The sequence below is a fragment of the Perognathus longimembris genome, chromosome 16 (assembly GCF_023159225.1).
Source record: "Perognathus longimembris pacificus isolate PPM17 chromosome 16, ASM2315922v1, whole genome shotgun sequence".
NCBI classification, from domain to species: domain Eukaryota; kingdom Metazoa; phylum Chordata; class Mammalia; order Rodentia; family Heteromyidae; genus Perognathus; species Perognathus longimembris.
The window spans coordinates 9,123,239-9,140,101 of record NC_063176.1 but is presented as its reverse complement, the minus strand read 5'-3'; positions in this window follow the sequence as shown (position 1 = coordinate 9,140,101).

Here is a 16,863-nt window from a genome sequence, read left to right as displayed (position 1 = left end):
TAAACCAAAGACTTCTTTGAAAAATGGCTTAGGACAACTTCTTTGTACATTTTTTTCTGCTCATCCTTCCCCCAGGGATGTCTCACCTAAGAGAAATGTAGACCACTGATCCTACGCCATTGAGAAGGTTCAGTTATTAAGGAAACCACTTTAAGTTTATGATGGTGAATATAAAGTTATGACATCTATGATTACAAAAATACATTCTGAAAATTTGTCTGATTAGTAACTACATTTCCTGTTTCATTCCTTGATTGTGGTTCTTTCATGACACAAGCAATTTTTAAAATCTCATGTAATTCCAGCTAATGTTTACTGTGCATGCATATTTTGAGTTACTATTATCCAACTGAGTCATGGTAGTACTCTTATACAATTATATCATATATATATGTACATATGTGATATTATGCCTCACATGTAAGATAACATCAAATAATGTCTGCAAAAATCCTTTCTTACTTCCAATTTAAAAACAGTACAAATCAAAAGATTGTTTAAATTGCATAAAACAATGAGCATAATTCAATTAATCATATCAATACAAATTTAATTTTGTTTTTGATTCTATTGATGGTTGACTTTATACTGACATAATTATGGAGAAAAAATGTCACTAGCTAAAATAATTTTTGTGCCAGAATAATAGCAACTAAAAACAAATAAAATTATGTGATCTCTATCTATATTTAAATAATATAAAGGTAAGTAAAGCCATTTTATTCTTAAATGGTCAATCTTTCTGTGACATTATAGATAATCACTGGAGAATTTTTTTAATTAAAATTGAAACCAAATCAAATACAGAGAATTAGGGAAGGGAATGGAAAAACAAGATGGTGAGATAAAGGACAAAGGGTGAACCAATTCAACAGTGATACTCAGAATCTCACAGGACGATATGTAGGAAATGATCTTTACAACTTATGGGAGGAACTAGGAAACAGGGAAAGTGGGAGAAAAATAAGGGATTGGGTAACAATGTTCGATAAGAAATGTACTCACTACCTTAGTTATGTTACTCTAACTCCTCTGTCCCTCATCTTGACAATGAAATTGAATTTTCAAAAAAAAAATGAAGGATAAGGTACAAACTTTATTTTATAAGGTATAATATAGTAGGCTCTTTATAACCACGAAAAAGCATACTATCAGGACACAGACAAATAAAGAACTGGAAAAGAAGACAAGGCTCTTGAAGAAACACAGGATAGAAATGAGAAGTTGAAAGCAGCACTGGGGATTCCAAGAGGAGCTTTTGTCTTCATTGCTCTACTTCTAAGATCTCTCCAGTTTTATTTCTTGTCTCCTTTCACCCTCCCATCAGTTCTGCGGATGTTTCATTGAATTTCTACTCTGTTCTTTAGCAGTGCGGTTATAGTCAGGGTCTCTGCACACTTGTCTTGGAAGTGAAAAGACAAAAACACCATAACAGACAAACAAGCAAGAGAATAGCAGCTGGCGAACTGGAGAGAAGGAATACAGGTTTAAAATTAGTGAGTAGCAGAGGGCTTCAGAAGACTTTGTGGTTACTTGAGAGTAAGGGCCTGGGAAGGACTAAAGCAGAAGCAGCAAGGCAGCTCATGCAGAGCCTTCATTTTATTTGCAGACAAAAGGTCATTTCTTGGAAGATTTCAAGCAAGGATATTGTATGAAATGATTCACAATTAAATAACAATAGTGAATATATCAAGGAGCAGGAGTGACTCCTCCCTGAGAGGTCATCTATAATACCCAGAGTATTATGAAGCACAAACAGTTATTCTTTGGTTTCTGTTTCCTTTTTGCTTCTGTCATATTTCTCTCTCTCTCTCTCTCTCTCATATTTTATAGTATAGCTTCTGTGGGTTCAAGAATTTGGCTTTCTGTGACCTTGTATTTGTTGAGTTGAATTCTGCATTTAAGCTCTTCTATACCTTTTCCATTCTTGTATGCATCTGCGTAGCATGAGTTCTCTCTACTAATTGCTTGATTCTCTCCAAGAAGATATTCCAGAGAAAATCAGCTTAATTAACTCTTTCTTGCAGTAGCAAACAACATCATGTGTTGATCACGGGGAGCCTATTGGTTATTGGTGAATTAAGCATCTGTTTCATGGTACGATTAGGAAGGATCTTAGTCAAATTATACAAGTCATAGTCATCTAGAGATACATCTCTGTCAAGAGTGGTGAGTAGATAGTTTCACTGCAGTGGGGGCCATGGAAGTACAGGACATCAGAAATGACATGCCCATACAGCCACTGGCTGTATTTTTTATGGTTGGTCATTAGAAAATCTAACACATGAAATGAATTTTGAATGAAAGTGAAAGACTTACTGAGAATAATGGCTATAAGTTCATAGTTTTTTTTTGTGTGTGTGAATGTGTGTGTACACGTGTTTGTGATTTCCTGAGCTATACTGTCCAGAGAAAAAATTATTGCTTTGGAAATTTGAAATTTTATATATAGTACAAAAACTGTATTCAAACAAAAAGTTTGTGAAGGACAAACTACTGACCATTTGAGTTTATTGAAAGATGGTTCTAGCTAGTTTGGTCCATGATATATAAGCAATTTTGGTAAATCTTCTCATTCAACTAAAGTAATTGAGTAGGGTCTAGAAGTGTAGAAGGCCTGGGAAACATTGTGTCATGCATAGTAGCTTTTTATTTTTTTGCAGTCCTGGGGCTTGAACTCAGGGCCAGGGCACTATCCCTGAGCTTCTTTTGCTCAAGGCTAATGCTCTACAACTTGAGCCACAGTGCCACTTCTGGCTTTTCTCCCAATCTGATACTGAGAAATCCAACCCAGGGCTTCATGCATGCTAGTCAAGCACTCTACCACCGACCCACATTCCCAGCCTCCATAGTACCAATTTTAACGGGATGTTTCTAAGCAGTGTTGATGAAATGTGATGGGCTATTCCTTCAAATCATGCTTTAGTTAGGATTCTAACATTTCAGTGTCATATTTGAAAACAATGGATACTGCCCTCTAGACAATTTATTCTGTACCATTACAGCTTCTCATTTAGAGTCTAATCTCCAAGAAAAGGTAGAACAACGAAACAGGTATTTTCTGCTAAATGAAAAATTAAAAGGTAGAATTAAAAATATCTGAAATCGGGAAGCCTTTTTCCCCAAACAATGACATTTTGTTTAATGAGGGTGATATTTGGTAAATACATATTTCAGAAAGCAATTTTCTTAAAACAATGGTGCCTTATTCAGAGCCTAGAGTTAATCATGAAATGTCCTATAGATAGAAGAAAGGATATCTCTAATTCACTTCTTATTTTCTATTTCATGACCAAGACCTGGCCCCACGATGCACTCTTTCAACAACTTAAATTTTGCTGAAGAAGAAAAGCATTGTGTCATCCCATTTTTGTTTGCATTTCTTGGGTCTGGCACTAATGTCACTGTTGTTTCTGCCAAAGCTTTGCATCTCTTTTCCAGGATATTTCTTGGTATTCTTTTTGACGTTATATATGATGATATCAGAATTGAAATGGAGAGGACTTTTGGCAATGTTTGAAAATTTCATACAGATAAAAGGAAATGAATTAACTTATAAATGTTTGGCGACTTTTCAGAGCCGATTTCAATATTGGGTGAAAAAAGATGACTGACATATAAAGAGTTCAAACTTTTCTGTATAATATATAGCACAGTGAGGAAGGGCGAGAGAGTGAGACCAGATAGCTAGAAGAGACAATGGTGAAACATTAAATAAAAGTATGAGAAGAAACAATTTTGGTAATTATTAATATAAGAATGAATAGAAACGAAACAAGCTAACACGGTTATTTAGGAAAGATAAAGTTGCAAAGGAAAATCCTTTCTTTTTTTTTTTTTTGCCAATCCTGGGGCTTGGACTCAGGGCCTGAGCACTGTCTCTGGCTTCTTTTTGCTCAAAGCTAGCAGTCTACCACTGGAGCCACAGCGTCATTTCTGGCTTTTTCTATTTATGTGGTGCTGAGGAATCGAACCCAGGGCTTCATGTACACCAGCCAAGCACTCTATTACTAGGCCATATCCTCAGAATCCCCCCATATTATTATTTTTCATGCCAGATCCTTTATAAACTCACAGATAAAAATACATTGTCAGTGGTCTTGCGAAGTGTGTCTTTATCTGTCAGAGATAATTATGTGTGGAAATGTGGCACAAATAGGAGTAAGAAAGCAGGGTGTCCTCAGGTTACTTAGAAAAGAAATCACTAATCTTGGAAGGTACTTCATTTTTACATGCTAATTCTCTGAAATGTGATATTTGGTCAGAATATGTTAAGTCATTTGTCTGAGGTGACCCCACAGATATAGGGTAAACTCAATACAAGAACCTATGTTTTCTTGTTCCTGCTTCAGTACCTGTTTAATCTCAGCTAATGCTATAGAATTGTATGGTATGAATATGCTCATCTATTACAGAATGTCATTAAGGAAATTGAAGCAAGGTCTGAGAAAAATAGATTTAATTGAATGTTAGTATGTGAAAAAATGAATAAAAGTAATGGATTTGCCACCAGTTACCTTCAACAAAGATTAACAATGACAAAAATAGAGTATGCTTACTTAGACAATTATGCAATCAGCTTAAAAGAGCTAACCCACTAAAAATTTTGCTATTGGTTTTGTTGATGGATTGTCCATTCTTAGCTCATTCCTTGTTTTACTGGTATATTTTCACAATAATGATTAGTCATCAGAAAAATCAAGCATCAGTATCAGTATTTCTATGTGTAACAACCAAAGTTGTTAAATATTTTATGAATTTCCTTGAGAAAGAAATGATTGACATTTAAGAGCTTGTTCTACGAATTTTATACATATATTAACAAATCAAACATCAAAACAAATTTATGTCACTGATATATTTACTTCATTTTACATACAGGTTTTTTAGATGAGATTTTTTTTTAAATTTTCCAGTTTTTTCATTCTGCAAAATGTGTAAAATATGAAATCTACCTTTTCAATCTTTTAAATTCTTGATATATTATTATAAATTAAATGTACATTGTTTATGGCAGATTATAGAACTACTTTATTTAGTACGGCTGTAATTCTATACCCATTGAATATAATCTCACTGCCAATACTACCTGCTTTACCTACATAAAGGCCCTGGGATAACTGTTTAATTTCTGCTTGTATGACTCAGATATCTTATAGTAATGGAGCCTTACAGCATTTGCCTTCATTATCTTATATCATTCAACATGATTTACGGGTATTGCTGGTTCTTTTTACAAATGGAAGGATTTATTTTAGAAAAATGGAATGGATATTATCCTACTGTATTCATATGCTGCATTTTGCACACCATATGATCATGGGCATTAAGGTCTAAGCTGTAGACCATTATGAATAATACTGTTATGGGAGTTTTGAGTTTTTTTTTCCAGACACATAGCCAGTAGTGTAATTGTTTTTGCCTGTATTATTTCTACTTCAAATTTTGTTACAAATCTACACAGTCTTTCTCCATATGACCATTTTACATTTTCACTAATAACACTCAAACATTTTACTTTTTTCCTCATTCCTGCCACCACTTGTGTTTGTCATTTGTTGTCAAGTTTCTTAAGGCTAACCTAACAGGTGTGGAGTGGTTTCATGTTAGTTTTAATTGTCATTTCCTAAGGATTACTAATGTTGAGCATAATTTTACATGTATTAATCATTTCTACTCAAGTATTTTGCCGATTTATTTATTTTGCTTCAAATTGTAGGAGTTTCTTAAATATTTGGATTTAACTCTTTGGGATTTAATTTTTTTTCTTTTTATATAGAGTGTGTTTGTCCCTCTGCCATACATTTTTTGTAGAGAAACTTTAAAATTTCATATAACCTCACTTGAATTTAATATAGTGTCAGTTGAATTTCATATACTCTCAATTGTTTTCGTTATCTATTAGCCTTTGAAGATTTATATATTGAAGAATTCATTATTATCTGTTGAAGAGGCTGTCTTTCTTCCATCTAATTTTGTTTTCTTTATCAAAGATCTCATAGGACTATGAGATTATATCTGGGTCTTCAATTTCATGATTTACCATAGCTAAGCCATGGAATCAACCCAGATGCCCCTCAGTAGATGAATGGATCAAGAAAACGTACTATATACACAGTAGAATAACATGTGTCCACCAGAAAGATGGAATCATCCCATTCATAAGGAAATGAAAATACTTGGAAAAAATCATATCAAATAAAGTAAGCCAGACCTAAAGAAACATAGAATCCACTGTTTTCTTCATTTGTAGCAATTTGTGGATGTCTAGGATAGTCCCAGCAGGGGATCAAAATAGCTCAGTAGCTATGAACTAATTGAAATGAACCCCAAGATATGGAAACAAGAGGATTTTTTTTTACTGTGTAAAGTTATTCTTTTTTGTTTCATTTTTGTCCCCTTTGGTTTATCCTCAGTTCTCACTATTTTGATTTTAGTATCCTGTGTTTTGTACACGTTTATCTGATTTGGGGAAGGAAAGGGGAATCACAAAATGGTGAGACAAAGAATGAACCAATACAACAGTGATACTCACAAGGTATTACACTGGAAATGAACTTTACACCTTGGGTGGGACGGGAGTTGTGGGGAGAGGGAAAGAGGGAGAAACACACTTCTGTGATCAATAGCTTTGTAATGTGCTTTTATGTCAGAAATAAAAATGAGGCCTCCAATTTTGATTTTTTTCTCACTATTTTGTCTACTTAGGGTCCTTTTTGTAAGACATTTGGAATCAATTTTTGTTTCTCTAATTTCTGAGATGATGTGTGATTGGGATTTTATTTTTTTTTTGTCAGTCATGGGGCTTGAACTCTGAGCCTGAGCACTGTCACTGAGCTCTTCAGCTCAAGGCTATTGCTCTCCCAGTTTGAGCCCAGTGCCACATCCAGTTTTCTGGTGGTTAATTGGAGATGAGTCTCACAGTTTTTCCTGCGTTGGCTGGCTTTGAACCACGATGCTCAGATCTCATCCTCCTGAATAGCTAGGATTACAGGTGTGAGCTACTGGTGACTGGTGTTAGTGGAATTTTAACAAGAATTGTATTGTTGTTGTTGTTTTTTTGCCAGTCCTGGGCCTTGAACTCAGGTCCTGAGCACAGTTTCTGGCTTCTTTTTACTCAAGTCTAGCACTCTACCACTTGAGCCACAGCACCACTCCTGGCTTTTTCTATACAGGTGGTGCTGAGGAATCGAACCCAGGTCTTCATGTATGCAAGGCAAGCACTCTACCACTAGGCCATATTCCCAGACCTGATTCTGTAGATTACTTTGAATGGTGTTGTCATTTTAACAATGTTTATTCTTTTAATATATGAACACAGAAAGACTTTATGTGTGTCTTTATTTTCAGCAATTAGGTAAATTTTTATATATAAATCTTTTGTTTTGTTGTTTATGATGATTTTGGTGCTAGTGTAAGTAGAATTGTTTCTTGCCTGCCTGCCTGTCTTCTAGTACTGGGGTGTGAACTCATGACTTCACGGTCTTACTTGGATTTTTCCCTCAGGGCTGAGGCTTTTCCACTTGAATCACACCTCCATTCTGACATTGAAGTCTTACAGATTTTTCTGCTGGGGCTGGTTCAGATATCAGTCTCTTCTAAGTAGTAAGAATTATAGGCATGAGTCACCAATATGTTTGTTTTCTTTTCCATTTTTTTTTGTTTTGTTTTGTTTTGGGGTCAGTTGTGGGGCTTGAACTTGGGGTCTGGGTGGTGACCCTTAGCTCTTTTGTTCAAGGCTAGGGCTCTACTACTTTGACCAACAGCTTCACTTCTGGATTTAACAGTTCTTTAGAAATTTTTTTCTTAATGTACTTCTCAGATAGTTTGCTTCCTGTATATAGAAGTGCAGTTAATTTCCTATGCTGATTTTATTTTTTTTTCTTTTTAGTTTAACTTTATTATCAAGGTGATGTACAGAGGGGTAAGAGTTACATACGTAATGTCGTGAGTATATTTGTTGACAAACTTGTTACCTCCTCCTTTATTTTTCTCCCACCTTCCCTCCTCCCCAATCCCCCCCCCCCCGCAAGTTGTACAGTTCCAACAGTTGTACAGTGGTCTTTTTTTTTCTTTTCAAATTTTTATTATCAAACTGATGTACAGAGAGGTTACAGTTTCATACGTTAGGCATTGGATAAATTTCTTGTATTGTTTGTTACCTCATCCCTCATACCCCTTTCCCTCCTCCCCCTTTCCCTTTCCCCCCATGAGGTGTTCAGTTCACTTACACCAAACAGTTTTGCAAGTATTGCTTTTGTAGTTGTTTGTCTTTTTTTACCCTGTGTCTCTCCTATGCTGATTTTTTACCCTGATACTTACCTTACTATTAGTTCTGGTAGTTTTATAGTTCTGGTGATCATATATGGCTTTAGACTTTTTCGGATTTTCTTCATACAGTACCTTAATATCTGTAAACAGAGATAATTTCACATTTATTTTCAGTTTTTGTATTTCTAAGTTCTTTTATTGTCTTCTTACTATAAGTAGATATTTTGAGACTATGTTGAGCAGACGAGACAATATTATGAGAAACATTACCTGATGGTCTTAAGATAAAGGCTGTTGGGGACTCAGTTTTGGCCTTAATGGGGGAAGGGTGACAAGAGCTCCCAAGACTCTGCCCTTCCCCTAGCCCTGGGACAGTGTTGGGGCTAGCCACTCCCTCCTTCCCCCCTCAACCAGAAGAGAAGACCCGGCCCCTGGGGGAGGCAAACACATGCATGCCACCATGAAAGGGGTTGTCCAGGCCACAAAGGAAGTTTCATGACATCACCTGATGGACACGGTATTTAGCCTATGACTGGTCCTTTGGCCAGTCCCCCTCCTTTCCCGCCATTACCGCTATATATTAAATTAAATCCCGTGAGATCCATTCAAACATCCAGGCGTCTCCCTGATGTCTTCTTCCGCGCCGCTCCTGAAATGTGAGGGGACCTGCGGGAGGGGAGACATCAGCAACCTTTCCTCAACTTAGTGTAACCTATGAGGGTACGCCTTTGCCTTCTGCTGGCAGAAGACAAGGTCGAGTGCTCTCTCATAGTTTCTGGGGTTCAGGCATTTCCCCGGGAGATAGGGGAAAAGGGATCCTTCAGGTCCCCACAAAAGGCCTTCGATTTTATACCACTGATTATTCTCTTAGGGTTGGGATTTGCTTGCGTGAAAGTTATAGTGTGCTCTTCTAAGTTAGCAGTTTTCACTTTTTAACATAATGATTTCACATTTTGTCCAGTGTTGCTTTTGTATCAATTAAGATGAGTTGTGGTTGTTTCTTATTCTGCTATATGGTGTACTACATTGATAGTTTCTAAAGGCTGGACATGCTTAGCACAAGAGTTAAATCCCCAGGGAGTGGTGTATAATTGCAATGTGTTGTTCTATTCACATTTTTACGATCTCTGCTGAGGACATTTGATTTCTGTTTATTGGATATTGGGTTGTAACTTTCTATTCTTGGAGTGTGCTTATCTGGACTTGTTATCAAGATAAATAGCAGCTTCATAAAATGAATGTGTTTCTTACTCTGGATTTTTAAGACAATTTGTGTTAATTTACTATTAATTGGTATAATTCTGTAATGAAGCTAGCATGTTATAACAATTCTTTGCCGGGAGGTTTCCAATTTTCGACTCAATCTCATAAATAATTATAGATCTATTCAGTTTTCCTACTTTTAATTAAAATTTTCATTTTGCTAGACATTTTTCTTTTTCCCTCCCTTCTTTCCTCCCTCCCTCCCTCCCTCTCTTCCTTTTTTCCATTCTCCCTCCCTCCCTCCCTCCTTCCCTCCCTCCCTTCCTCCCTCCCTCCCTGCCTTCCTTCCTTTCTTAGTTTCTTTCTTTTTACAAATTTATTCATTTTCTCTAGGCTATCCAATTTCCTCAGGATTCCTTCATAGTAGTCTGTTAGGATCAACTTTAATTTTGTGGCACGAGATACGTTATACTATCTGTCATTCCAGTTCTAGTTTTATATTTTCTATAGGTTTTCTTAAATTTCATTTTTACATTTTGTACTGCTTTATACTGATAGAAAATGGGTTTCATTGTGATAGCTCCATAGATACATTCATAAATTGTACTTTGAAGAAGTTCACCCTTCCTATTATATTCCAATTACTTCCTTCTTCTCCCTTAGTGCTTCATGAGCTTCTTTATGGTGTATGTATGTTACTTATTTTTAACCATCTTTACTTGCTAGCATTCTGTCCTTTCCCATACTCTCCTCCCAGTAATTCCCTTAGACAATCCTGTTTTTACAACCTTCATGAACCATCATTTTAGGTATATATGTTTTGTTCATAGAATTGAAACTCTTAGCATTCAGTGTCAATATTAAATGGTACATGTGTACTTCCCTGTTGTGTTTTCACAATGTTTGGGTCTTTTCTAATCATTATTTTGTAGTCTACTCATCTAGCACAATTTTTTTTTATTGATCCATATTTTCCTCATTGTGATTCTCTTCCTCTTTTATGTATAGTATTCCTTTGAGTTTCTTCTGCAGTGCTGATTTAGCATTAATGAATTCCTTTTATTTTTGTTTATCCTGGAAGGTTTTTGTTTCTTCTTCAATTACGAAGGATGCTTTTACTGACTGCAGTAATCTAAGTTGGCAGTCTGCTTATCCTAGGACTTACAGATCCCATCCAGAAATTCACCTCACTTTGTAGAGGAGCAGGCTGCCAACATTTCATGAAGCAAACGGTTTGTATTTGGGTCTTCAACTGCATCAGCAGATATACTAGGATGCAGTTTTAAGGAACGTGATCTCCTTTCAGGCTTTTCTGCTAACTCGCCCCTCTGTGGTTCTACTGTATGTCAGAGAATCTAGTAGGCAGAATTCTGACCCACCCCTCAGTTAACACATGCTACTAAAAGGCAGATTCTAGAGGCTGAATACTTACCTAATCAGACACTAAGCTTTGTTGCAACCCTAGTACCAGGCAAAAGAATCACTCCTGGAACAAAGTGGGGGGAATCAGACAACAGTGAAATCTAGGCTGTTGATATACATAATTAAGTCCCTTCCCAGGAATAATCAGAGTGGAAGCTTTCTTCTGATATATCACACTGAGTCAGCATGAAGGACTATGATAAATTGTGTCACAAATTTTCTTTCCTGTTTCACTGTGACTGGTTTTGTATTTTGCACAGGGTTTAATAGCCTGTTTATTGGCTTCTGAATTTCTCACCTAGTAAACTTGAGTATAATTGCCAAGATAGTACTTTGGACAGGCAGGAGAAGAAGATCTCTAACTTTCTCTTCTATTATGCTTGCGAAGTTATTTAAATTAATAGCTATTCATTTTATAGCTTGTTGGCGTTTAGGTGAAGCACAAACATAGGAAATCTGGCAGCTGATCCACACCTAAAATTATTAATCTACTGGTATAAGTAATACAAAAGAAATGTGTCATACATTTTAGTAGATGATTTGCTATCCAATTTTTAAATGTTTACCCCATCTCACACAAATCTTTTGTTATAGCCATAACTGTAACAGCAAAAATGTATTTCAAAAGTATGCATAAACTGATAAAGTAGATACCGACAATAAAGGGTATAAAATTAAAAACTGTAGAGACAACAAATTTTTATCTGGATGGTGGTATTTATTTAAATTAATAAGTGTATTTAATAATAGATTGAATAAAAATTGGTAAGGGTGTTATAATAAACATGGAAATTCAAAATAGAAAAATGCTGTTTTTTAAGACGATAGTCAGAAAATTTACATTCTCATTGTGTTGTGGGCTAATTTCTCAGCAAAATATTTTGAGTACCTTTTTAAACATAGGTTTGTATATACCCTCAATGTTTTACAGCAGTACTGTTTGAGAATAGCATCGTAGCCTTAATCTTGAAAAGCAGTCATTATACTCAAAAAAGTTTCTTTTTTTTAACATTTTTTACCAAGGCTATATATCAATTCTTTAATGCATATATTCTTTTGGAGTTCCACAATATTTTCATTGCTGCTCATTTTCCTATATTTATGTCAGTCATTTTCAAAATCTCATTGTCAATGATTTCTCAAGTGACTTGAACAGTTGTCTAACGGCATTTCCCTCAAGTTCACATAATTCTCAGCCTTTTGAAAAACCTAGAGTTTCAGTCTTGGAAAACAACGAAGTCATCTATATGTATGAGATATATGAGGATCACTCTTAGTGTTGTTAATGGGGGAGGGGAAAGGTTAATTCAATCTTATGCATAAGGATTAAATACTAAAATCATCTCATTAGTGAATAGAACTCTATTAGAAAACATGACCTAGAAATTATGAACTCATGGATGAAGAATATCCCAAAATGAACCTCTAAGTGTTATAAAAAAATATGTGCTAGTCATTAGGACTCAGTTAATATAAACAAGTTTTATAGCAAAATAATTGCATTTTTAAGAATTATATCAGCACACTGATAAGCAGGGAGAACTCTATTAACACTGTGTCTGGACTTTATCCAGGCAACTCACAATAGTTCTCATCACAGTACCTTAGACACAGAAAAAGAATAGAGTTTGCCATGGTTCTTTTGACTTTCACTTATACCTCTTGTGACTTGGGAGTCTGAGAAAGGAGAGCTGTGGTGTGAACCCAGACAAGGTGGAAAAGTCCTAGAGACCCCCTTTTTAGCTCAATTAAATTATGTGGGATTCTGAGAGTGGGAGGTTTGTGATTCCAGGCTAAGCAAGCCAGATTTTTCCGTAAGATTCTATTTCCTTGGATGAAATTGGAATGCAGTAATGCATCCTGTGATACCAGCAACTCCAGTAAACCTAAGGTAAGTGGGTCTTATTCCAGGAGTATTCGGAGGAGGGAAGTGAAATCTTAGCTGTAAAATAGGGGAAATACAGATCAGACATAGCAAGGAAAAATAGGGCTAGCTGTGTGATTCCAAGAATCTCTGCCAGAGTAGAAAATACATGACCCTGAATTCAAATCCCAGGAATGACAAAGAAAAGGTTTTATTGGAATTATTTGCGTTGAAGCTAGCATACCACAAAGTCTGTTTCCTCTCTGTGACAAGAAAGTCAAAATAATAGCACTTTCATACACCTGTATATATGTATACATATGCATATACATATATATGCATATACATTCATATAAACATGTATACATATATATGTACAGTTGCTTTTGTTTGTTTGTTTGGTGCGGATCCTGGCGCTAGAACTCAGGGCGTGGGTGATGTCTCGGATTTTTTGCACGAAGTGTGTACCCTACCATTAGAGGCACAACTGCACCTTCAGCATTTTGGAGGTTAATTAGAGGTAAATGTCTCACAGACTTTCCTGTGTGGCTGGCAGATCTCAGTTGCTTAAGCCACAATCCCCCAGCTACAATCACTTCTTCATAGTTACATACACTGCATTTACTCACAGAGTAGTATGTCACCATATTTTGGTATATATTTTTCATATTTCACTCTATGCACACATTGCATCAACCATTACATACACTGTTTAGCTGTTGTTATACTCTTTGGAATTTTGTTGCATTTTTGTCTTGGTATTCTGTTTCTTTTTTTCCATACAAAAGTCTTGGATAGTATCAAGGTCATGGATTATATAATAGTTTCCAAAATAACTTCCACACTTTTGTCCAAAACTCTATTCCAAGAAATTATCAGTCCTCTGTTAAATGTAGATGCTGCTCTTTTAAAATTTAGCACATGGACTGAGAGTGAAACTATACCATTACTGCCATCAAGCCAACAGTAATTGTGAAACACCGTTCAGATTTCAGATAAGTTAATATGTTTAGAAAATGTGAATCTAACCCCTAGTCTGTATCAATGACAAATGGGAAAATTTTATGTAATTGATGTTATACCATGGGAATATGTTCTTCTTAGATTTCTCTTATTGTAAATAGTAATTGATAGTCTAGACGACCTGAGTTTCAAAAGTACGTATGACCTTGTGCTGGAGTGAAAATGAGTAAATTTGTAACGAAGAGCTCCAGTCATTGAAAAGGATGTAGTAAGAATTGTCAGTGGTACTGTGTTAGATGCTACATTTTTCACAGAGAAAATTCTAAGTGATTCAATTCAGCTTACTTCAGTGAAGGAAAAAGACTCTTCCTTCAGTTTCTCAGCTGAGTAGGGTGTCTAGTCTCAGAGTATTGCTTGAGAGTAAGTAGAGATAGTTTCCATGGTAAGCCTGTCCCAACATGGCTCATTTCTATGTTATAAATGGTCAAAGAGCCATTGGTTTGAATTCATGCTAAAGGAAATCTCCTAGAACCTTTTTATTTACTTAATATTATTGTCAAGGTGATGTACAAAGAAAAGGGATACAGTTACATGCATAAGGTAGTGAGTATATCTCCTGTCAAATTTTTTACTCCCTCCCTCAATTTTCTCCCACTTTCCCTCCCCCTCAAGCCCCTCCCACCCGAAGTTAGGCAGGTAATTTCCAACATACTGTCTTCTGAGTATCACTGTTGCATTGGTTCAACCTTTGTCCTTTGACTCACCAGAGAAAGCAAATGTTTTTCTCAAAAAAAAAAATCCTGCTATAAAACCTTGTGAATTCACTCATGAAATTATTTTAACTTCTTAATGTTGGTGGCCAGTTTAGGAGTCACCAAACAAGTTCTTTTCTACCCACACAAATTTAACCTGACATCTCACTGTAGTATTTAATAGATGTAACCTGGGGCTGTTCCCTGAACTTCTACCTTAGCATTCTATTCAATGAATGCATTTAAGACACTGCATTAAGAAGCAAACTTGTTACTGGATGGAGAAAGAAAATGAAAATAAACACTCAAACAATTCAGCTTCAGAGTTTAAATCTGTAGCAAATCTTCCAAGGGGTTGGTTTTCAACATTATGATTGTTTTGTCAAAACAAACACAGACAACAATTAAGAATTACTTATGTGATACATTCTCACAGTTTTTTTCAGCATCTCAGTTACAAATTGAGTATTTTAATAAAATAATTTACTCTAGAAAACTGACTAAATGAATTAATTTTCATATTCTATTACTAGTAACTATGATCATTTATTCTGATTTGTCGATGTGACTGTATTGAGAAGTGCATAAGAAATTATTAAAAACCATTACTGTGTGTCTGTGATGGATTTTTTCATGAGGTACTGACCAAAGGGAAAAGACCTGCCCTGATTATGGGCAGCATCATCCAATAGGCCGGGCAGCAAGATGGTGTAGAATAGGAGACAGAGAATGCTTGACAGCTTATCAGTGCATTCTCTTTCTGACAGCTATGTGGGTTTCCATGATCTACCAGGTGATGGTCTGAAATCTCTAAAATGGTTACTTAAGAGAAATAATATCTATCTTATATGGTTTTCTTAGGTACTTTATCAGAGCAGTAAAAACTTATTAATCAGAAACTAGAAATATGATTCAAAAATTAATGACAATAATGCGCTGTGATTCCTTGACAATATCTCTGATGAATAAACCTTTTATAGGTTGTTGATCTTTGACCTTTCACATATTCTAAAACAAGTGATAAGATTTGAAGTTGGACCTACTTCATTTTTAAATTGATCTATAACAAATACATACATATGTGAGGCAAAATATGATGTTCTCATGTTTGTATATACTGTGTAGTAGTAAAATTAGTGTACATGTCACCTCAAATTTATCACTTCTGACTGACACACAAAGATCCTTGTTTACATCATTTCTGAAATAGATAATATGTTGCATAGACACCCTGCAGTATAATAAAAATTACAATTTATTCTTCCCAGTTAAATGTAATACTGACCAACTTCTCTTTGTGTCTTATTCCTTCTCTCTCTAGTCTCTCAATCTATCAAAACAGCCATTTTTAAAAAAAAATCCACAAACAGTGAGAGATTATGTAGAAAAGTTAATAGGTCTTGTTATACTTAGCCCACAGATGTATGTATTTATGTATGTATAGACAATATCTAGTAATAAATTTAACAGAAGAGGTAAAATAACAATGAAAACTACTATACATTAGTGAAAGAAACTCAGGATGATGCAGAAGTATGGAATAATATCAATCTTTACTATTGGAACCATTCACACTGTCTAAATGTCCATATTTCTCAACACAATCTACAGGTTAATGTAATCCAATCAAAACACCCATAATATGTTTAACAGAATAATAGGAAAAATTGAAAAAAATATAATATCAGAAGGTCATGAATAGACAAAGTGTTCATGAAAAAGAGGGGAAAAAAGAGGCATCATACAACCTGAATGCTACTAAATCACAAATCGATAGTAACTAAAACATGTTAGTATTGGCATGCAAACAAACATATAAACCAATGGGACATAAGAAAATAGCCTGTAAATAAATCGATGCATGTAGCCAAGTAATGAGGACAAAACTGTAAGAACCTACATTGAGCAAAGGTCAGCCTCTTACATAAGTGATTGTTTTATGTTGCATGAGGAATCATGGGCATTTGGAAAACATGTTAACATATTTAAAGTAAATCTTTTCCAGGCATTTGATGCACACTAGAGAAGTGACGCACAATAGTATCCAGTCGTGTGGAGGCTTCTTTGTAAATCAGTCATGTTACAATTTGATAGTCCTGATTTCCAGTTTTCATCATATGCATATCTCAAATAATGCAATAAGTATCAATTTTGCTTCCAACAGTGAGTTCTTATTTTTATCAGTGAACATTTGTTTACTGTATCATCTCCGTTAAGTGGTCTACATTTATTTGATTTGAGAATGATACTTCTTGAATTAGAGAACACTATTCTCATTTTGGTTATTTTGTATCCCCTCTGTGCTTTTGAATTGATCAGGATGATTATCTTTATTATATTTATTCACTCTTTATTTACCCACCACTAATGCATTGATTCATCCATTCA